Here is a 23,864-nt window from a genome sequence, read left to right as displayed (position 1 = left end):
GCCATTTGAGCATTTATTCAATATCCTTGATATTGGACTTAAGGTCCATGTACTAGTAAGCTTTTTGTCCTCACTAGTAAGACAATTTGGCGCACTAGTAGAACTACTAGGGCACACTAGTAGAACGACTGTCTTACTAGTAACGTTTTTCTACTACTAGTGCCACTTTTGGCCTACAAGTGCGCAATCAAACCTTACTAGTAAACTACTGTGCTGCACTAGTAACACTACTAGGCCCTACTAGTAGGCATGTGTCACGCACTAGTAGCCTCCTGGACCCTACTAGTAGCACCAAAATGCCCACTAGTAGCACTAGTAAGGCATTTTTGACCTCACTAGTACAACTAGTAAGTACAAAGATGTCCACTTGTAGTACTACACTCAAAAAAATAACTTTTTGGTGTTGTACAATATACTAGATTAGTTGGCATATATTCTACAGTATAATAATACGTTTCACTTTGTACTAGAATTCCTTACGTAAAAATGTATATGTTTACGTATTTTAATCATACAGTAAATTAACTATGTGGGAAAAGTAAATTTTACTACACAATTTCTCATACTGTTTACGTGTTTTATAATGACTGAACATAAATCGAAAAATGGTAAGTAAATTTTAATTAATCTAAACATGTATCCCGTTTGAAACAAACGACGCAGTTCAGAGCGACAGCGAGACGAGACGTTGACTGAGAGGAGAGGTGCTTCATGGCCGAACAAGTAAGTTATTGTCTGTCTACATTTGTGAAAATATATCGATATGTGTGTCAGAGAGAAGGACGGAGCCGTTTGCATAGCGCAATATGCGCGATTTACCAAGCCAACAGTGCTGCTGCCGGCTTTATGTTTGTGGCTAAACTTGAACATACTGAAATGAGTTTGAAACATGCTAAAGCTATATTAGCCGTCTGGTTGTTACGATACGGGACTCCCGGTAGCGAAGCGGGGTCCGGCACTTAATTCCTCCATGTCGCTGCTACAGTGCAAGTTCTCTACCGTCCCCTCACTCGTTCCACTTCTTCCCGTGGTAACCTGCCCCCCCCTTTTCTCGCTCTTTCCCTCTCGAGTTCGTCACGTCTTTTACGTATGCTTTTACGTAGTGTCATCTGTGGAGGTTTTTTTTTTTTTTAAGTAACGAGTCTGTTTTTACGATGTAAGGAGTAGATGTTAATGTTTAGTATATTGTGGGTGTATAGGCCTACTAGGCCTTTAGTGGTGAAGTCCGCCTATATTGTCATGATCAATTAGCTGTAACTCACACAAGAAAAAGTGTATTTGCACAAAAATGTAGCTTCAAAACACCTAAGTACACCTTTTCACATTTGGCACTTTATTGTATATAGTTATTGTAATAGTTGGTATTGTACAGTAAACTAACCTTTAAAAAACACTCTACCTTCCACAGGATAATGTTTTGTTTTTTAATTTAATCCAGAGGAATGCTCAACTGTTTTATTACAAATGTAACGTATGAATTTGTACTTTACATTTCTTTCACAGGAATCAAACAATAAAGCAGGGAATTCTATCATCACATGTGGAGGGTTACATAGGAAGAGTGACTGTTCATCGCAGACATATTAGTCTCACAGGCAAGTATAAATCTAAATATGCATGCTCTTATACTGCTGTTGTTATTTTACCCTACTCTTCACTATATAATCAAATATAAATATGGGACTAAATGTTTTCAATTTTGATTTAATAACACAAATTCTGTTTGTTCATTTACAGGTTGACCTTATTCATAAAGGGAGCCAGTGGACAGTTGAGGTAGGGAGAGAGGACAACAGGTTGACAGGTTTCAACTTTGTGTCAACAGGGAGAAACAGCAGGCCTGTTATGAGATGGGCATGCAAAAAGTGCAACTTTAGGACACCAAAACGTTTAGAGCTCTTAACGCATTATAGATTGAAACATCTACACACCAGTCAAGGCCAGTCGCTACCTTGTTTATACTCAGATTGTCCTTGCTCATTTAGAGGTTGTGTTCCAAGTTAAAATTAAAAGCCAAATCGAGCCTTCATTTTTGTTCATCATTATTACAGTGCTACCTTGTGTATTGCACCATTGGGCTCAGTTCCTATTGTTGATTTTTGTCCATTCAGATCAAGGCAGAATTCAGAAGAATCACGACGATTCCCCTTGAGCAGACGTTCATGTACAAGTTCGACTACTACACACCAAAACTTATCAGCTTGATGAAAGCCAGGGGTGGTGGCCTTGGGATCAAGCTGAGGCCGTTTTTGGACAGACTGAGTCAGGTGTGTTTGTTCTAAATTGTGCTTATTCACACTGTATACTGCTCCATGCAATTAGAGCACCAACTCCTACACTTTGTTGCTTCCATGTTCTTCCACACTCCATGATTCCACAAATGGGTCTTGCTTTGGACTCAAGTCACTGTTTGTTGCAGATTTATGCAGTTCATTGTGCATGAATAAGAGGTTCAGTACTGACAATATATTAATCTGTTTACAGAACCAAAACATTGAAATGAGACGTGAAGCTATTATCCGCAGCCTTATCCTTTACCTTGGTGAAAAAGTGGAGGCTCTTTTTGAAGACTGCCCGGTAAGCATGTTTTTGTTGTTTTTTATTGTAAAGTTTGTGTAATATTTCATTAGCTGTTGGTTAACAAGATTAAACAGTTCAACTGATTCACTTTGCCTTTTCTTAGTAATAAGGTTCCAAATTTTAACTCAAAAGTAAGAGAAATGAAAAAAAGATGGTGTGATGGACCAAATAGTACACTGAAATAACCACAGGAAAGAAGAGACTGTTAGGAACTGGTACAAACCTATTGTTATGACCCACCCAAATTATCTGACACACCTGTCAAAGGGAACACAACATGATTTACTCTACCTGGCGAGCAGAAGGGGGGCATGTAACATTCTTCTGGGGTTACAAAGTCACTGGGTTTCTAGGCACAGCAAATTTGTGGAATGTAGCCATCTTGTGCCATCAGGTTTCACACAATTTAATTTACTCAGTTTAATGTAAACTGAGCAGTTCTTTTATCATGGAAGTTAACATGCAATTCTTTCTCCTCTCTTCAAACAATTAAAGTAATTCTATTTTTTTAAATGCATGTATATGTAAGTAGCATTATCTAAACTCTTTTTGTACATTGTATACAGGAGGACAGCCGCAGTGATGCAACTCAACACACTATGAAGGTCATGGTTGTCCATGGCACTGATGGAGAAGATCCTGTTGATGTATCCATCCTTCTTGAAGGCAAGGAGATGTTGGCGGGATGCGGCAGCACTGCCAAAGCTTGCACACTGCTTATGGGGCTTATTTACGCCCTGAACCTTGCATACCCTCCAGCATTGCGCTACACATTTGAGGTTTTTCAAAAACTTTTTCTTGAACTGGATGGGATTAAGCTGTCTCCAAAAGTACAGAGTTTGAAGACGAAGTTGCTGTCTTAAATGCACACAGACTGGCAATGTTCACCAGCCTGTTTTCACATGGACGTTCTGCTTGCCTTATACACTGTACAAGAATTGCTGCAACTTTGTTCAGTGTTGACCAAAAAACTTACACTTGACAAAAATAGGAATGTTTATCCTGCTTGTACCCTCTTTGCTCTTTGCCTCTGAGTTCAATTGAATCCAGGCTGTTTTGTATCACGTAAGGCACCTGTTCTGTCAGTTGATTGCAGATTATTGATTAAAAAAAAGTAATGTTTTATTCTTTAAAATGCAGTGATTTAGTTTAATTTAGTGAAGTGTGATTTTCTTCACACTGAATTTTTAGTTAAGAAAAACTGCTACAGCTCCAATCATACATCATGAAGATGTCACCCTGAGGTTCAGCACCCAAAGTTGATGTGACAGTTTTGTCTGGTAGCTTGAAAATGTGTGTCTTTTGACAGTGATATGTTGTCACTAATGATACCTACCTGTGTGTTGACAAAATAAATAGGTTGAATTGCATTGTGGCTGTGATTTGTGATCTATGAAGATTAATTAACATTTATCAATAGAAGATTAACAAAATGTACATAATTATAATAAGTAATAATAACATACAATTAAGTAATTGAAAATGAAAAATGTCTAATAAAATCTACTTAGTTATTTCATTCAGATTTACTTAATAATTTCATAACATTGACGTTATTGTCTGTTCAAAAGTTAATTAGACTTTACTTAATTAGTTTAGATAAATATTATTTATGCATAAACATAATTAAGTAACATTTACTTAATATTTCCATGGATATTAAGTCTAGAATTAAGTACATTATACTTGATACTTGATAGTGAGATTTACTTAATCATGCGACAGTAAAAGTTACTTAGTTAGTGTTAGTGCAAATTGTTACGAGGATTTTATTAAGTAAATTCAACAAGTTATTTTTTTGAGTGTAGTAAGGTATATTTGACCTTACTAGTACTACTAGTAACAGCGAGAATGCCCACTAGTAGTACTATTGAGAGCCAAAATGTCCACTAGTAATACTAGTACATCTCTTTTGACATCACTAGTACTATTAGTGGACATTTTGGCTCTCACTAGTACTACTAGTGGGCATTCTCGTTATTACTAGTAGTACTAGTAAGGCCCAAATTGTCTACTAGTACTACTAGTAAGAGCCACAGCAACCACTAGTAGCACTAGTTGGGGTATTTTGGACCTTACTAATTGTAGTAGTTGGGACTGTTTTATCTCGGTTCTGTCACTAGGTGGCAGTATAGGTATGAAAGTACCATGTAATGTGTCACACGAGTTAGTGTAGCGTGTTGGTAGGCAAGTGCACGTCATGCTCCATGTACTGCCTTTACTAATGTTCAGTAAAGCCACCTAAAGTTTACTCAGCTGTCCGTCTATCCTTTCATAGCATTAGGATATTACATAATGTCAGACGACGAGGAAGCTAACGCTAACCGCAACAGAGACCGAAACATGGATATGGCTACGATGATGGTAGGAACACTCACGGCTTTCGACAATAACGCCCAAACTTGGGAGGAATACGTGGAAGTATTGGACCATTTTTTCATTGCAAATGGGATTGCAGATGTAGCAAAGAAGCGGGCAATATTGTTAAGCTCTGTTGGCAGTCGCACATACAGTTTAATAAGGAGCTTGTTAAGCCCAGTAAAACCCGGGGCTAAATCATATGACGAGTTGACGGCACTACTTTAGTCACATTATAACCCGAAGCCCAGCGAGATAGTCCAAAGATTTAAATTGTATTCGAGGACTAGAGCAGCAAATGAAACTGTGACGGAATACGTGGCGGTGCTACGAGAGCTTGCTCAACATTGCAACTACGGAGAGAAGTTGACGGAGATGCTACGCGACATGCTTGTATCGGGAATAGCAGATGATCGCATGCAGCGGAAATTGTTGGCGGAGCAGCTGCGGCCGAAAACGTTGGACAGTCCCGTGAGTAAACCTGCGTCCCAAGGGGCAGTGTACAAGGTGAAAGCAACACTTAAATGGCAAGAAAAATCAGCTTTGTTAGCATGCTATAGGTGTGGGGGTGAACATATGGCAAGAGACTGCCGTTTCCTTAATGAGAAGTGCCGTGGCTGTGGTTAAACCGGACATTTGAAAAGAATGTGCAAATCCTCGTCTCCAGACCAGCAGCAGTTTAAGGGGTTTGGGAAGCACAAGGAAAAAAGTTTCAGAAAAGATAGAAAGCAGTCTGCCCATCACATAAGGGAATCCTCTGAGGAGGTGTCAAGTGATGAAGAGGTGTTCACAATTCACCATTTTGCAAAGTCTACGATAATGAAAGTAGACCCCATCACCACCTAACTTAAATGACAAGATGGTAGAATTTGAAGTGGATACTGGCTCCAATGTGACAATTGTGTCAAAGACTGAGTATGACAAGTTATGGTCAGCAGGGGACACAAAAGAGCTGCAAAATTTTTCGATGACTCTTAAAACATATACAGATGAAAGAGTGCCTACACTTGGAGCGACAGAAGTCACCGTAAAGTACAAAGACCAAGCCAAACAGCTACCAGTGGTGGTCTTAGCAGGCACAGGGCCCAACCTGTTAGGCAGGGGATGGATCAAAGAGCTGGAAATGAACTGTGTCTTTGTGAATAAAATACAGCAGCCACAACTGACAATACAGGATGTGCTAAGGCAACATGAGGATGTTTTCAAGGATGAACTGGGAACCTGGGTAGGTCCACCAGCAAAAATATATGTCAACAAAGGCGTTGCTCCAAAATTCTATAAACCTAGGCCAGTCCCCTATGCTATGAGAAAGAAGGTGGAGATGGAGTTAGAGAGGCTCACAAAACAAGGAATTATCGAGCCAGTGAAATTCTCGGAGTGGGTAGCACCGATCGTGCCTGTGTTAAAGCCTGATAATTCGGTGCGCATCTGTGGTGACTACGAAGTCACAGTCAACCTGGTGTCGAAGCTGGAGCAGTATCCAATACCGAAATTGGAGGACTTGTTTGAGAAACTGGCAGGTGGGGAAAAGTTTAGTAAACTGGACATGAGCCATGCGTATCAACAGGTGACACTTGATGAAGCATCCAAGCCATATGTCACTATAAACACGCACTTAGGTCGGTTCCAGGTGAATCGTCTTCCATATGGGGTCTCCTCCAGTCCCGCGATTTTCCAGAGGATGATGGAGAGTCTGCTGGCGGGCATCCAAAATGTGGCTGTTTATCTGGATGACATTTTGCTCACGGGCCAGAATGACCAAGAGCACCTTACAACACTGAACCAGGTGTTGACACGGCTCCAGGAAGCGGGCCTTCGCCTAAAACGCAACAAATGTGCGTTTATGGAACAGGAAGCAGAGTTCCTTGGACATAAGGTGGACGCCTCTGGACTACATCCTCTACCACACAAGGTCAGTGCCATACAGAAAGCACCCGCACCAACCAATTTAACAGAACTGAGAGTATACTTAGGCCTGCTCAACTACTACAACAGGTTCCTGCCAAACCTGTCGACAGTGTTATCGCCATTACATGAACTGTTAAGAAAAGACACCAAATGGAAATGGGAGGCGAAACAAGAGAGAGCTTTTGAGGAGTCTAAGCGACTCATGCAGTCATCTGTTGTGTTGGTGCACTATGACAGCAAAAAGGACCTGATCCTGTCCTGCGACGCTTCACCGTATGGAGTGGGTGCGGTGTTGTCACATCGCTTGACAGATGGACAGGAGAGACCCATCAGCTTCATGTCACGGACATTGACACCGGCTGAAGCGAATTACTCACAACTGAAGCGAGATTCTCGCAAGACTTCTCTGACGGTAAGCGCTTTGCGTCATTTCCTGTTTCTCCGTGATAGTCGCTACAGGCTGTGTTTTTCTCTCTAGCCTAACTCTGTTAATTTAACGTAGTTTCCCTGTTCAGCGGCTAACTACCGCCAAGTTTAAACTAAGCACACGCTATCCCTGCTTCAGCTGACACATCGCTCACTCTCTGAGTTGCCTCGCTAAATTTGCTATTGTTTACGCGCTATCTCTGCCAGCTAGCCTAGCGGCTACGATGGCTTCTCTCTTTCCCTGTCCTCCTTCTCTTCTTTCCTGCCCGGTGTGTCTGATGTTTAGCTACTACTCTGCCTCCTTTACTGATAACGGTACATGTAATAAATGTAGTTCACTTTTTGCTTTGGAGGCGACGATGAATGATTTGGAAGCGCGGTTCCACACCAACAATCCTCCGTCGGCTGCCGCTGCAACCAGCCAGCTGACGCTAGCTGTACATGGTGCGGACCGACATAGCGTAGCAGCTAGCCGTCCCTCGGCAAACCCCGAGCAGCTGGGAGGCTGGGTGAATGTCTGAAGGAGGCATAGTTCTAAACCGAAGCCCACGGTTAACCACCATGTTCACGTGTTCAATCGATTTTCCCCACTCAGCGACACACCCGCTGAGAAGCCAACTCTGGTCATTGGTAGCTCCATAGTGAGACACGTGAAAATAGCGACACCAGCGACCATAGTCAAATGTGTCCCAGGGGCCAGAGCGGGCGACATCGAAGCTCAATTGAAACTGCTGGCTAAGGATAAACGTAAATACAGTAAGATTGTTATTCACATTCACCTAATAAAAATGAGCACTTCCGATGTAGTAAAACAAAATAAGAGAATTAAATGTGGACTCTTAAACATTAGATCTCTCTCATCCAAAGCAGTATTAGTCAACGACTTAATATCAGATAATCATATTGATTTATTCTGCCTGACTGAAACCTGGCTGCGTGATGAAGACTATGTTTGCTTAAACGAAGCTAGTCCTCCCAGCCATATTAATACTCATATCTCGAGGCTGCAGACGTGGAGGAGGAGTTGCAGCCATTTTTGATTCAAGCCTGTCAATCAATCCTAAGCCAAAACTAAACTATAACTCATTTGAGAGTCTGATTCTCAGCCTTTCGCACTCAAACTGGAAAACAATGCAGCCAATTCTGTTTGTTATTGTGTATCGTGCTCCTGGTCCATACTCTGAATTCCTATCTGAATTCTCTGAGTTGCTATCAAGTTTAGTCCTTAAATCAGATAAAGTAATCATTGTGGGGGATTTTAATGTCCATGTGGACGTTGTAAATGACAGCCTTAGTGTAGCATTTACTTCCTTAATAGATTCTATTGGCTTCAGTCAGAGTGTACATAAACCGACTCACTGTCATAGCCACACTCTCGACCTCGTCTTATCTTATGGTGTTGAAATCGAAAACTTAATAATCTTTCCTCAAAATTCTTCTTTATCTGACCATTACTTGATAACCTTTGAATTATTGTTGCTGGACTTCACTCCTCTAGGAAAAAGCTACTACTCTCGGTGTCTATCGGATAGAGCTGTAGCTAAGTTTAAGGAAGTAATTCCGCCAGTCTTGAGTTCACTTCCATGTCTTAATGAAACGGAGGACTTTTATGTTAATCTTAGTCCCTTCCAGATCGATTCTCTTATAGATGAATCTGGAAGCCTACTGCGAACGACTCTCGACTCTGTTGCTCCGCTAAAACAGAAAACTATAAAGCATAGGAAGTTAGCTCCCTGGTATAACTCCCAAACTCGTAAATTAAAACAAAAACTGCGTAAACTTGAAACCATCTGGCGCTCCACCAAACTGGAAGAATCCCGCCTAGTTTGGCAGGACTGTCTTAAAACGTATAAGAAAGCTCTCCGTAATGCCAGAGCAGCCTACTACTCATCTTTAATAGAGGAAAATAAAAACAACCCTAGATTTCTTTTCAGTACTGTAGCCAGGCTGACAAAGAGTCACAGCTCTACTGAGCCATGCATTCCTAGAGATCTTAGTAGTAACGACTTTATGAACTTTTTTAATGATAAAATTCTTGCAATCCGCGACAAAATTACTTGCATCTTGCCTTCAATTGGAACCGCGTTAACCTCAAACTCAGGAGTTTTAGAACTAGCATTAAGACCTGATATATATTTAGACTGCTTTTCTCCAATCAACCTAAACCAACTAACGTCAATGATCTCTTCTTCTAAACCTTCAACCTGTCTCCTAGACCCGATACCAACCAGGCTACTGAAAGAAGTCTTACCCTTAGTTAGCGTGTCACTATTAGATATGATCAATGTGTCTTTATTAACAGGCTATGTGCCACAGTCATTTAAAGTAGCTGTAATTAAACCTCTTCTTAAGAAGCCTACTCTAGATCCAGGGGTTTTATCAAACTACAGACCAATATCAAATCTTCCTTTTCTCTCTAAGATCCTTGAGAAAGTAGTCGCCAATCAGCTGTGTGACTTTCTCAACAATAACAGTCTACTTGAGGACTTCCAGTCAGGATTTAGAGTACATCATAGCACAAAGACAGCTCTGGTAACAATTACAAATGACCTTCTTATTGCTTCTGACAAAGGACTGGTTTCTGTACTTGTTCTGCTAGATCTTAGTGCTGCATTTGACACCATTAACCATGAGATTCTAATATGTAGACTGGAAAAATGTATTGGCATCAAAGGAAACGCATTAAGCTGGTTTAAGTCCTATTTATCCAATCGATCTCAGTTTGTGCATGTCAATGAAAAATCCTCCAGGCACACTGAAGTTAAATACGGTGTTCCGTGGTGGAACCTGATCCGGACTGCACCGATGTTGTGGTCTTGTTTGCCTCTTACCGCCTGTATTTTTAATTAAAGTAATTGACTAAAATCGGCATCTCTACTGTCACTAACTTGACTACTGTCTGGCTATGCTTTCTGGTCCAGCAGAGTCCACTGAGGTCCTGACCGATGCAGACTGCTAACTGGCCTGATGCTGGAAACACCACATTGTAGTTCCACCTGCCCGCTGTGTGACTGCTCAACTACTCCTGCTTTCTGGTCTACGGCGACGTGGTTGGGATGGATCCATCTCGGCGTGGCTGTGCCTGCTGCCATGGACTACTACTGTTGATACTATTGCTTCTGTTAATACCACTACTACTGTTAATGCTACTACTACCATACTACCAACACCAAATGCAGTTGGAACCCAAGGGCCTGGGCTGCACGAGATTTCTGCCTAAAAGCCTATTAAGGCAGTTTTTTCTCGCCACTGTCGCTGTAACGCTTGCCCCTGGGTGATGTTGGGAATTGGAAATTGTGTTGACTCTTGAAATTTTGAGCGTATTCTAGTCCTGCTCAATGTGTTAAGTGTCCTGAGATGACTTCTGTTGTGATTTGACACTATAAATAAAATTGAATTGAAAAATTGAATTGAACTAGACAAGGAAGGTCTGGCGGTGATGTTTGGCATTCAGCGCTTTCATAAATATTTATATGGAAGGAAGTTTGTCATTTGCACTGACCACAAACCATTACTGTCTCTTTTCAATGAGATGAAAGCCGTGCCTCAAATGGCATCCCCTCGTATTCAGCGTTGGGCAGTTACCTTGACAGCATACGAGTACGAGATTGTTTACAAGCCTGGGAAACACCATAGCAACGCAGATGCTCTGAGCCGACTCCCTCTGCGTCAGCAGTCCACAAAGAGAGAACAAGAGGAACGAGTGCTGATGATGGAAAATGTGACCCTCGTCTCAGCAGAGGAAATGAGAAAATGGACAAGCAGAGACCCTGTGTTGTCCAGAGTGGCAGAGTTCGTCCAGCAGGCTTGGCCGCCACATGACCCAGACCCAGCTTTCCAGCCCTACGCTGTTAGGAAAACAGAGTTAAGTGTGTACGAGGGGTGTGTACTGTGGGGCTCACGGGTTGTAGTGCCACCGCCAGGACGGGACGCATTGCTACAGCAGCTACATCACGGTCACGTTGGCATCACAAGAATGAAAGCCCTGGGCCGAAGCTACTTCTGGTGGCCAAAGCTAGATGCAGACATTGAAGCTGTAGTAAAAAGATGTGTCAAATGTCAAGAACACCCATCACCCATGGGAGTGGCCAAGCAAACCGTGGCAAAGGCTACACATTGATTATGCAGGCCCTTTTATGAGACACATGTTTTTGATCCTGATGGACGCATACTCAAAATGGATGGATGCTTACCCATTAACAGCCTCGACTTCGGCCATTACTATTGAATGTCTACGGAAGAGCTTTAGCAATCAGGGGTTACCAGAGACAATTGTGTCCGATAATGGCTCATGTTTTGTGAGTGCAGAATTTAAAGAATTCATGCAGAAAAATGGCATTGAGCACATCACCTCTGCGCCTTATCATGCTTCGTCCATTGGCTGTGCAGAGCGTGCAGTCCAGACATTCAAGTCAATGCTGAAGAAGGCAGGTGACGGGAGCATCAACACTAAGGTGTCAAGAGTGCTGTTTAGCTATCGCATCACGCCACAGTCCACCACTGGGCTGTCACCTGCAGAAATGTTACAAGGCAGGAGGTAAAGGTCAACACTGGACCAAATTCATCCAGACCTCAGAAAAAGGGTTGAACGAAAACAAAGCATTCAAAAGAAACATCATGACAACCAAGTTTCGGGAAGGATTTTCCAGGAGGGAGACACAGTGATCACAAAAAACTTCAGTCATGGACCTAAGTGGATTCCCGGGGTCATAACCAAAATCACAGGTCCTGTCTCCTATAAGGTCATGCTGGGAGATGGCAGTGTTGTGCACAGGCATGTCGAACAGATACTGGCCAGATCCGAGGAGAAGGACTGGATTGAACCAAAGATTATGGAAACCCTGGGACGGGGGACATCAGCAGCGGCTACAGTGTCGGAGCATTCCATTCCTGCAGGAAACAGCGGAGTTCCAGAGGGAAGCATGCAGGACAGTATAGAACCTGCTCCCGACAATGCCAGATCATCAGTGACTGACAGCCCACCTCCAGGCTTGCCAGTTCAGTCACAACAGCAGGCCACACCTGAACGACGGCCGCAAAGAAGTGTGGTCAAGCCAAGTTATTAAGTAAGGACTTTGAGTGTTGAATAAATTGTTTAAAAAAAAAAAAAAAAAAACTGTGATGTTGAAACTGATTGTGATTCTGTGTCATAGCTAATAGAAAAATAATTGACATTCTATTTTATGATTGTCAGTCTACTCTTAGTTCAGTGTTAATACGAGTTTAAGTTTAAGGCAAGGCAAGGCAACTTTATTCGTATAGCACATTTCATACACAAGGCAGACTCAAAGTGCTTCACATCATACAACAAAGTGAAAAAAAATAGAAGAATTAAAAGAAAATAAAGGCAAATTTAAAAATGCATTACAGAAAGAAAAGGAGAATAAAAACATATTTGCAATAATTAAAAACAGTGCAGACAATAAAAGATGTAGCAGAAAGCTATGGTGAACATAAAAGTTTTCAGTCTAGTTTTAAAAGTGGTCAGAGTTGGGGCAAGTCTTACATCTTCAGGAAGTTTATTCCAGCTATTTGTTGCATAGTGACTAAACGATGCTCTCCCGTGATTGTTGTTTACTCTGGCAATCACTAACAGATTGGTCTCAGAAGATCTTATGTAGTGGGAGCATATCAGTGATATACTTCGGTCCTAGACCATGTAGTGATTTATATGTGAGCAGGAGGATTTTGAAATCAATCCTCTGACATACAGGGAGCCAATGTAAGGATTTAAGAATTGGTGTAATGTGCTCACATTTTTTGGTCTTTGTAAGAACTCTAGCAGCAGCGATCTGAACAAGCTGTAGCTGCCTGGCAGTTTTTTTCGGAAGACCTGCAAGGAGACCATTACAGTAGTCTAGCCTACTAGTGAATGAATTAGCAACACTTTTCAATTTGTTTTACTGGCTGTACTGTGATCAAATGATCAAGTAAGGTTTGATTTAACTGTAACTTGTGCTTTATTAATCTAGAGAGGATGCCAACAGATGCAGGAAGAAGACCTCCAGAGGACCACAGCAGATTTCCAGAGGACTCCACAGAGGATAAAATATCCCAACAGATAATGAGTGAGCAACACTAGAGAGGATGCCAACAGATGCAGGAAGAAGACCTCCAGAGGACCACAGCAGATTTCCAGAAGACTCCAGAGAGGATAAAATATCCCAACAGATGATGAATGAGCAACACTTTTCAATGTGTTTTACTGGCTGTACTGTGATCAAATGATCAACTAAGGTTTGATTTAACTGTAACTTGTGCTTTATTAATCTAGAGAGGATGCCAACAGATGCAGGAAGAAGACCTCCAGAGGACCACAGCAGAGTTCCAGAGGACTCCACAGAGGATAAAATATCCCAACAGATAATGAGTGAGCAACACTAGAGAGGATGCCAACAGATGTTGGAAGAAGACCTCCAGAGGACTGCAGGGGACTCTCACCAGTAACAAGAACTCAACAACAAGGGCGGGATATTTCATGATTTTGTTCATTGGCTGCAATTTCATTTTTTTCAGTTTGTGATCAAATGCTTATAATGCTTTGAAGCCTGTAACATCTTAATGCCTTTGCCTTTTATGTTCCTGGTAGAGTGGCAAAGTATCCAGGCAGAAGAATGCAAGAGGACCCCAGCAGATTTCCAGAGGACTCCATAGAGGATAAAATATCCCAACAGATGATGAATGAGCAACACTTTTCAATGTGTTTTACTGACTGAAGTGTGATCAAATGATCAAGTAAGGTTTGATATAACTGTAACTTGTGCTTTATTAATCTAGAGAGGATGCCAACAGATGCAGGAAGAAGACCTCCAGAGGACCACAGCAGATTTCCAGAGGACTCCACAGAGGATAAAATATCCCAACAGATAATGAGTGAGCAACACGAGAGAGGGTGCCAACAGATGCAGGAAGAAGACCTCCGGAGGACCACAGCAGATTTCCAGAAGACTCCAGAGAGGATCAAATATCCCAACAGATGATGAATGAGCAACACTTTTCAATGTGTTTTACTGGCTGTGCTGTGATCAAATGATCAAGTAAGGTTTGATTTAACTGTAACTTGTGCTTTATTAATCTAGAGAGGATGCCAACAGATGCAAGAAGAAGACCTCCAGAGGACCACAGCAGATTTCCAGAAGACTCCAGATGGGATCAAATAACCCAACAGATGATGAATGAGCAACACTTTTCAATGTGTTTTACTGGCTGTGCTGTGATCAAATGATCAAGTAAGGTTTGATTTAACTGTAACTTGTGCTTTATTAATCTAGAGAGGATGCCAACAGATGCAGGAAGAAGACCTCCAGAGGACCACAGCAGATTTCCAGAGGACTCCACAGAGGATAAAATATCCCAACAGATAATGAGTGAACAACACTAGAGAGGATGCCAACAGATGCAGGAAGAAGACCTCCAGAGGACCACAGCAGATTTCCAGAGGACTCCACAGAGGATAAAATATCCCAACAGATAATGAGTGAGCAACACTTGAAAGGATGCCAACAGATGCAGGAAGAAGACCTCCAGAGGACTGCAGGGGACTCTCACCAGTAACAAGAACTCAACAACAAGGGTGGGATATTTCATTATTTTGTTAAGGCAAGGCAACTTTATTTGTATAGCACATTTCATACACAAGGCAGACTCAAAGTGCTTCACATCATACAACAAAGTGAAAATAAAGGCAAATTTAAAAATGCATTACAGAAAGAAAAGGAGAATAAAAACATATTTGCATCACTGCAACTTTATTTTTTCAGCTTGTGATCAAATGTTTACACAATGCTTTGAAACCTGTAACTTATTACTGGCGTCCTGTAGGTAAGTGGCAGTAGGCAGGTAAGTGGTTATCAAGGTTCAGAGTAAGCTTTTCTACTCATTACTTTCTACATTGTTTCATTATTGTACATTTTGTGTATTATTTGATTTTAACTGTTCATTTTCTTCTGCAGATGACAAGGAGCACAGATGTATTTTGTATGTAAAATTGTTTGATTGTTTTCTGTTAAGTTTCCTTATGTTTTTTGTGGCATTTATTGTAATTTGTGTATATTATTTGATTTTAACTATAGGATTTTTTTTCAGCAAGACAGTCAGCAGGCAGGTAAGTGGTTATCAAGGTTCAGAGTAACTTACACTACATTAGATTTTCTGGTCAATTTCCTTGGCATTTTATTGTACATTACTAGAGCGCCGTTCAAGCCTTTTATTATTTTATACAGACAGTATGGAAACAGGGAGATGACATTGCGGGGAAACTGAACCCCGGCCGGGAGTCAAACCCAGGATTGCCGCGTCGAGGACGTTGAGCCTCTGTACCACCGGCCGCCCCTTATTGTACATTGTTGTATATTTTTACAGTTTATTGTTTCTATAGCCTGGCTGTGCTTTCTTATCCAGCAGTCTCTCCAGGTTCAAGCACAGGCTTGAAGATGTGTAGCAGACAGCTGGCTACCACCAGGACCTGCAGCCTTGCTTTGGTGGAGTCTCTCCAGCTATCTCCTAACCCTACAATCAAGGTCACCGATTACTCATGTAGACTAAACTAAAGTTTACAGATCTTTCCTGATCTTGTCAAACTGGAAAGTGCTTTTCACTTCACCGGCTGGCCTTTTAAAATTTACTTGGAAAAATGTGCAAACCAGCTTGTCCAACAGGGCTTAAAGTCCCAGTAGGCAAGTCTGGCGGATCGAGGGCACTCTGTCAGATATTGAATGTTTACAACTCTCACGCTCCTCCCCCACGACCACCGAGCTCCTTCCCATCGACTCCGTGCCCTTTGAAATCCCTTAGATCATGCCACCTTTGAAACGCGGGTCCGATGTTGACTCTGGTTTTATCACGTGCCCCCTCGCAATCTTTCCTTTTTTCCTTATTTTCCACCGGTGTTTTCTTTTCCTTGTTTGTTTTGGACCTCCTCGTTTCGGTTTTTAACCGAGGAATTACAAGCTTGTTCCTACTTCCCTCCGCCTCCCCCCTGTGATAGTGGTAAGACCCGAGGGAAAAGGGGCTCTGTATGCACGAACACAGGCCTGCGTGCTGAGTGGACAGGATGACCCGGGCCTTGTTGATATTTTGCAAAACAAACAACAGGCTCTACGTGCACATAGAAGCGGGCAGAGGCGCGCTTTTTTTTCTAAAACCGGATGATTTATGTTGTTCTATCGGAGCATAGTGTCGGCTTCGGTGAATATGTTAAAAAAAAGTATCTTATGGATCTTATTTAATACCTCAAAATTATTTAATAAATTAATATCAAATGTAAAAAAACGGATATGCTGAGATGAATCTAACAGTGAATCAGATTGTCCTTGAATGAATGAATGTGTCAATTGAGAAGTGGAATAACAATTCAAACTATGAGCTGGGTTATACACTTCCTAAAAAACCACACACACACCGACAGCGTAGCTACGTATTCAAAACTACAACAAACTACTTCCAAAATGGAGTGGGAATGCATGTTTATCGCAGACATTATGGTGCTGTCGCTAGCATTGTAATAACTTAGCGACCAGCTAATTTTTAGCTAAGCTAACTAGCTCACGTTACAGCTGTAGGTTGAAAAAGATGGACATCATCTGAGGTTAGAAAAGCAACTCACAATCAAGAAGAACAGTCGTCGAAGACTAAGTGAAGTTCAACTGCCGGTTTTTACAGCCACCAAAAGGAAAATAACAAATGTTTATTCAGTTTATGTTCACCTCAGTTTTATTGTTCACCATAATGTTATCTGGATAATGACGCACCGTATCAATACGTGAAACAACTGTAATAAAGTTTAGCGCCTAGTGACGCTAGTTACCGTACTCTACCAATGGTGACCCGCAAATATTGCTGCCACCACCTTTAATTAACCCGGTCTGGTCCTGTCAAAGCACCATAGAATGCAGGCAATCTGAAGGAAATAACAATGCTCTTTATTGATTTAACAAGTCATAAAATTGATTCACGTTGGCCAACCAGCAACAAACAACTTTAAATAATCACAATAGGTCTAAATAATTAAGTAAAAGCACACGTGAATAGATAATAGGTCACAGCAGGCTACAATTCATCAAGTCATCAAGTCATCAATTCATCGATCCAACACTGCAATAATAAAAGTCAATCCCACACTTCTCCAGTAATAAATACGACTACAAGTTACTTAGAAAACAAGTCACACTTTCCATATACACACTTGATAAAAGTCAGACACTAATGAATACAAATAGCTGTGGCGGCCATAGCCGAACGCTAGTCCAACAACGCACGCACACACACAAACCCACAATCCCATATCAAGTCATTAAAAGTGGACTTCCCATTCCGGGTTCAGTGAGACCCCGTTGTAAGGACCTCACCATCAGGACTACACAATGCAGCCTACAAGGAGGCCCAGAAGCCTTCACATGCGGTCACAAGCGGGACAAAGGGGATAATACAAAACTACAACCGCCATTTTGGCTTTACTTCTCACCCAGGTGCGAAGTGCAACGTCACACAACAGGTGCCCTATTGGCTGACAACCACAGGTACCCCAGGGGGTCCCCGGGAGCAGCCGTGAGGTGTAAAACTTGGCGCCGCCTTAAGAACTTTCTCTTCCATCGCGACATGATGTTGCAACAGGAGGAGGTGAGCTCCTCCATCGCAGCACACTGCTGCAACAAAAGGCGACATTTTAACGGCTGCAGCGTTTCCTTTGTCTTAGACCACAGTCTGTTCCCCAAACTCACTGGACGAGAGACAGACTGTTTTCCCTCCTTTTTCTCGACTCGCCTTTTCCCTTTTTTATGATTACAGATCCTGAGAAGTGTGCACCCACGCCTCTAGGTTTCATTTCGGTAACAGTGTGTGTCTAACCTCAGACGCATTCACGAGCTCCGTAAGTGATCTACCATCAGCTAAAAGACCGGGGTCCCGCCGAACAAACGCCAGTTCATTCACGGGCTCCCGTGTGATGGTAATAGCTTACTGATCCTTTGTGCATTACGCGCACATTCTCTCTCTCTTTGTTCCGGCTAACACACATGTGTACACACATACACCGCCCCCACACGTATCCTCCGCCAGCTGTTTCCGTCTCTGGACGCCAAGGAAATAGCTCCATCTGGTAGCTGTACCCGGCCATCTCTCTCCCTCTCTCGCTATTCTATCTGACGTCAGCGACCCCGCCCCTTAACGCTGTGGGAAATAGCTCCATCTGGTGGCTGTACCTGGCCATCTCTCTACCTCTCTCGCTATTCTATCTGACATCAGCGGCTCCGCCCCTGAACGCTGTGAGGAATAGCTCCACCTGGTGGTCGAGTCCGGCCATCTCTATCTCTCTCTCTCTCTCTCTCTCTCTCTCTCTCTCTCTCCACACACACACACACACACGCACGCACGCACACACACACACTCCACGTGTGTCTCTTCCTTTGTTTAGCTTAGCTTTGTGTGTATGTAGCTAGTTAGGTAATGAGGCTTTGTTAAATGCAGTGTTATTGATTGTGATCATAATTACTGATTTTAATAAATCTTATTATATTATAACTAGCGGCCTCTTGTGCTTGTTGTGTATATGTCACTGGGTTATCTTTTCCCTGATCCCAGGGTGGTGCCCTATATTATATATTAAATATAATTATTAATATCAATAATAATATTGACATTAATAATTAGCTGTTAATAAACAAATCTGCTCCTGCTACATCCCAAACACCGTAGTCTCACTGAAAAGCAGGTCGCATTGTCTCTTGGTCACACGCACATTCAGGGTAGCTCGCTGGCATTGCCCTACACTGGATTCTGGCTACCTTAAAGTCTGGGTAAACCAAAATCAGTCATTTTCTTCTAAACAGGTTAAATGGGTCATAATATGTCTCCTTAATACATGTAAAAAGCCATTCAACCATATACTATGTAATTGTGGAGCTAGGCTTCTGAAACGTTTCTGTGTCTTGGATGTAATGGGCGGGTCTGAAATCACTTTGGCATTACGTATTACGTAATGTAAATGTAATGCATCGCTATTGTAGTTAGCATAAGCCCTCCCCTGCTGTATAAATGGCTGTTTCGGATTGCATGCATTTGCGCCTATGCATGCACGAGACTTGAGAGGATCCGCCGGAACTCGTCTTAAACACGTGAAGTCCCCACCACGTCAAGTCGGACACAGGTGCACTTCACGGACTTTTTTTTTTTTTTTTTTTTAATTCAAACTTTATTAATAATTATATACATAACAAAAATTGTTGAGCCAGGGGAAACTTCACAGACTTTGCACAAAGAATATGGCCTGCCCAGTGGCGCTGGCTTTTTTCGTTGCTGACGAATTCGAGCCGAGGCATTTGAACTTCCCTTATTGACGGAGGCTGAGGAATTTTCTCATGTGGAAAATACCACGTGGTAATTCTAACCAACTAGGGCGACGTTGAGGGGAGTGTCTTATGTCCGCACTTATTTGAGACCATCTGCACAGAAAACATGCGGAGGGATGTACCCTGGAGATCCAACGAGTTTTTAAAGCCATGTGACATGTCGCAAAGGGAAGTTATCACCAGCATTTCTGATGTTTTTCTCCCAGAATGCCTGGTTTTGCGAGGCAAATGCATGCGCATGCATGATTGGAAACGTGCCTATTACTTTCGCGCATTAGCTTCAGTTTTTTTCCGCTGGATAGTTTCACACAGGGCCGGACAGCTTTTATTTTGAAACCACAGGAAGTTATCTATCGGCGGAAGTCACGGGAAATTTACAGAAGAGATGACCACAGACAACACTGCGAGTTGACAGGTGAGTGACAGCTTTTAAATATTATGCTACAAGCAGAACAAGTTAAACCAATGATTGACGCGATCCAACAGTGTAAACTTGCAGTATTGATCCACTATTTTCGGTCTTAAGGCGGGTCCACACCGCACCGACTGCCCGACTCGCGTCGGTAAATGAAGTCGGGCTACTTAATATGGCGTATACGACGTGGCTTATACGACGTGGGCCGATTCGAGCGACCACACCAAGGAGACTCATGTCACGGACGCTGACTCTCTCAAAGACGCCGATTTTCGGTCCGGTGTGGACTCACCTTTAGTCGACACAGTAGGCTAAGTAGCCGAACGTATGAGGAGCGTTCGGATGGAGTCCGGCAGACAGCAGTCAGACCGGGTGACATTCAAGTAGACGAGAGAGCGACGGTAAAACTTGGGGGAGGTCGCCAAAATATATTGTGGACGGTCACGGGAACGCTAAACGTCCGACTCCCGAGATAAAACATTTTGCCGGCTGCCCTGGCGGTATCTCACCGCGAGTTGGTAACCTTTAAGGCTCATAGCGTAGCAAGTGTGTGTATGTGTGTGTGTGTGTAAACAATAAGATAATAAGTGATCATGATGAGAACAGTCTCTCTCTCATAGGCCATAGGCTTATAATGTTAGGGCTATGTATATAATCAATAAGGTCTAATCAACCTCTTTTGATTTCCCCCTACAGAGGAAAAAAAAACAAAAACAAATCAGTGACTGTCTGAAGAGTGAAAAATGTCAAAAAGAAAAAAAATTCAACAGAGTACGTTGGATTCATTTGTTTAAAAGAAAAACAGGTTGTGTGAAAATGAGGACAGAGAAGGGGAGAATGAGCAGAGGAAACAGGAGGATAGAAAGAAGTGCGGAGCTTCTGCAAAGAGTGGAGAAGAGACAGGACGGAGCAAAGAACTATGTGGAAAGACAGGAGAGACGAGAGAAGAGAGGAGAAGAGATAGGGCAGAGTGGAAAACCAAGTGGAATTGATGAACAGAGAGAATGGAGTGGAGAATCAGGAGGACCAGTTCAGTCAGAACAACAGAGGGGACCAGAAACACAGACAGGAGAACAAATAGGACCAGAAACACAGACAGGAGAACACAGACAACCAGCAGCACAGACAGGAGAGAGAGCTCAGACAGAAAAACAGAGAGAGGGTGGGAAAATCCAGAGAGGACCAGGTCATAGAGAAAATAGTCAGAATGAAACAGTTGTCTTCGATGCTCTGGATCCTGTGAACTACAAAAATAAAATGTAATCGGGGTGATCATTTTAACTTATGTTTGTGTATTTTATGTCATTTCAGAGGGCCAATGCAGAGAGAGGAGCATGTGGAGGATGACTGACTGAAACACACACACACACACACACACACACACTGCTAGCACAATAAAAACATTTTCTTTTTGCCAACAAGTGTATCAGTGTACTTATTTTTGTAAGTGACATTTTGGTATGGTTTGTGCAAAAACTGGTAAAAGGGGTGTCTTTCCTGGGACGGACCTCACTAATTTTGAAATCCTGGCTACGGCCCTGGTTTCACATACCGTAAATCCTCTAATACTGGCCTGTGTTCTATTACCGGCCGGTCTCTAACATTGGCCGGTCTCGCTGTCAGCGGTAAATAACGGCAGGTCTCTAATGGAGGCCGGGACAAGTGTCGACGGGCAGCGTTATTTCCACACTTATTTCCCATTCATTGTCAGCCGTGCAATACTTTGCGTCGTGGAGATTTTGGCTGAAGCTATATTAGAGGATTTACGGTATGTAAGAAGCCTTGCAATGCCTGCAGAGATGGTGTGCCGCTGCCTCCCGCAAGCTCTCGAAAAACATACCGTTTTTGGCCACATTCTTACATATGGCGCCTTTAAGGCTAATCATGGGAAAGCTCTGGCAGATGTAATAATTAAATTCTGGAAGAGTCCAAGACATTTGTACGTAACATCTGTCTGAGACATTCCCTGGCACATCACAACACGTGATCCCTGGAAAATAATAAGAAGAAAAAAAACTTTTGGATTCATGACTTTTGGATTACACCATGTTGTCTTGACCAAATTAGGATGAATCCTGCTCACTACACGTGTAACGGCGTTCAGATCGGTCGAACAGTTGATTTTAAAATGTGTTTAAGCCTTTGATGTCTCCCTGTTGTCCCATGCAGGCTGCAGCCCCATTTTTTTTATCTGACTCAACATGATCAACTTCTGATGATCTTTTCAGTGACATGCACCCCTCCTCACTCTCCTCCTTTGGCAGCCCACACTCCTTTCTCTTCCCCCTCCTCTCTCTGTGAGTTCACAGTTGACTGAGGTGGAAAAAGGGAATCAGGTGTCACTCCGTAATACTCCTGATATTCAAGAGTGCCGTGCGTGCGATCAAGATTTCCGCGTGGGACGCCATCTGTGAGGGCCCTTCATCACTGCTTGCAGTTTTAATTTGTCTTGTTTTCCACATTGCACAGTGGCATACAGATATAGACAAACGTTGTGTCCAACATTTGCAAATAAACTGTGTAAATAAATTCATAAAACTCAAGTGCATCGGGGCGGTCGGTGGTGCAGTGGATAAGGCAGCCGCCCCATGTATGGAGGCTCGGCCTCGGCGCGGAGATCAGGGGTTCGACTCCCGGCCCGGCGATCTCTTTCGCGCATGTCTTCCCCCTCTATCTCCCCTTTCCACACTGTCTCTCTCTACAAAAAACAATAAAAGGCTTGCATGGCACTCTAGCCAAAAAAATAATCTAAAAAAAAAAAAAAAATCAAGTTCATGTGTACATTACCTAAGCCTTTTCTGGTTAGTTTAGAGCATTCTCCACTGGGTGGAAGGGTAATTTGATCAGCATTTGGCAACAGGAAGAGCTTTACTCTCCAAACTGCAGTTGTCCGATTTTCAGGTTGTTGTGTTGTTGTGCAAATGGTTCATTGGCTCCTCCTCCAAAAAAAAGTAATTGTTATTAACTGGGCTTAATTTTGTATTATTATTATTGTTATCAGTATTGCTTGTGTAGACACACCTAATTGCAGACCAGAGGGGTATTCCACCAAACTCGCTAATTAAGGCGGCGCTTACCTGGTTAAGCCTGGTTAGAACTAACGCCAACTTCCACTTGCGGCTAAACCCATTCCATTAACGCATTTCAGCCGCGCCTTGTTGAGGCTAATTCAAGCCAGGTTAACATTGTCGTGTGTTACGCGCGTTCACGGGATATGAAGCCAGCCCAGAATCGTGAATGTCGAATCATCGAGAAAATGGCAGAAAAGACCAGAGCAAAAAATATTGATGGAACTGTACGAGGAGTACAAACCCATCATAACCAAAAAAGGGAATACTGTAGTGATAAATAAAAATCGCGAGGCTGCTTGGGCAAGAATTGCCGAGCGATTAAATACGGAAGTACCGTTAAGAGTAACATGTTCTAATATAATACTGACAAAGCTTTCACGAATGTGAGGATAGTGTAGAGGTAACGTGCAGGCTTTCCACGCGGCAGGCGACGGTTCAATTCCCAACTATGGAACTTTGAGAAATGTCTTTCTCTGGCCGGAACACTCTCTCTCTCTTTCTCTTTTTTTTTAGATAGGCCTAGTAAATGCATCTACATTGACCAACTCATTTATCTCAACAATTCAATGAACACATTCAATGAACCTGTTAATGAACTCACCTGAAAGGAATTTATGTGGCTGAAAATTGCATGCAGCAATGCCTTTGTCATTGGGATCTATAACATGCTATTAATAATAACATCTTTATGCTTATCATGTTTTTGCAAGTTATATTTGGGTTCTGGGGAAATTGTATGACATATTTATCATAGTTAAGGTG

The 23,864-nt window shown here is 42.5% G+C and overlaps 1 long non-coding RNA gene across 1 annotated transcript; it reads left to right on the top strand.

Moving 5' to 3' along the window:
• The first annotated feature begins 587 nt into the window (after nt 1-587).
• On the top strand, nt 588-2,578 carry LOC311019926. The gene is made up of 5 exons (XR_014597847.1): nt 588-723; nt 1,504-1,595; nt 1,738-1,776; nt 2,112-2,267; nt 2,485-2,578. It is a non-coding gene; the product is annotated as an uncharacterized lncRNA (long non-coding RNA).
• The last annotated feature ends 21,286 nt before the right edge of the window (nt 2,579-23,864 follow it).

This window comes from Eutrigla gurnardus (assembly GCF_963514095.1).
Source record: "Eutrigla gurnardus genome assembly, chromosome: 10".
Lineage (NCBI taxonomy): Eukaryota > Metazoa > Chordata > Actinopteri > Perciformes > Triglidae > Eutrigla > Eutrigla gurnardus.
The sequence above is the reverse complement of the archived record's forward strand: the minus strand, read 5'-3'. Positions and strand labels throughout refer to the sequence as shown.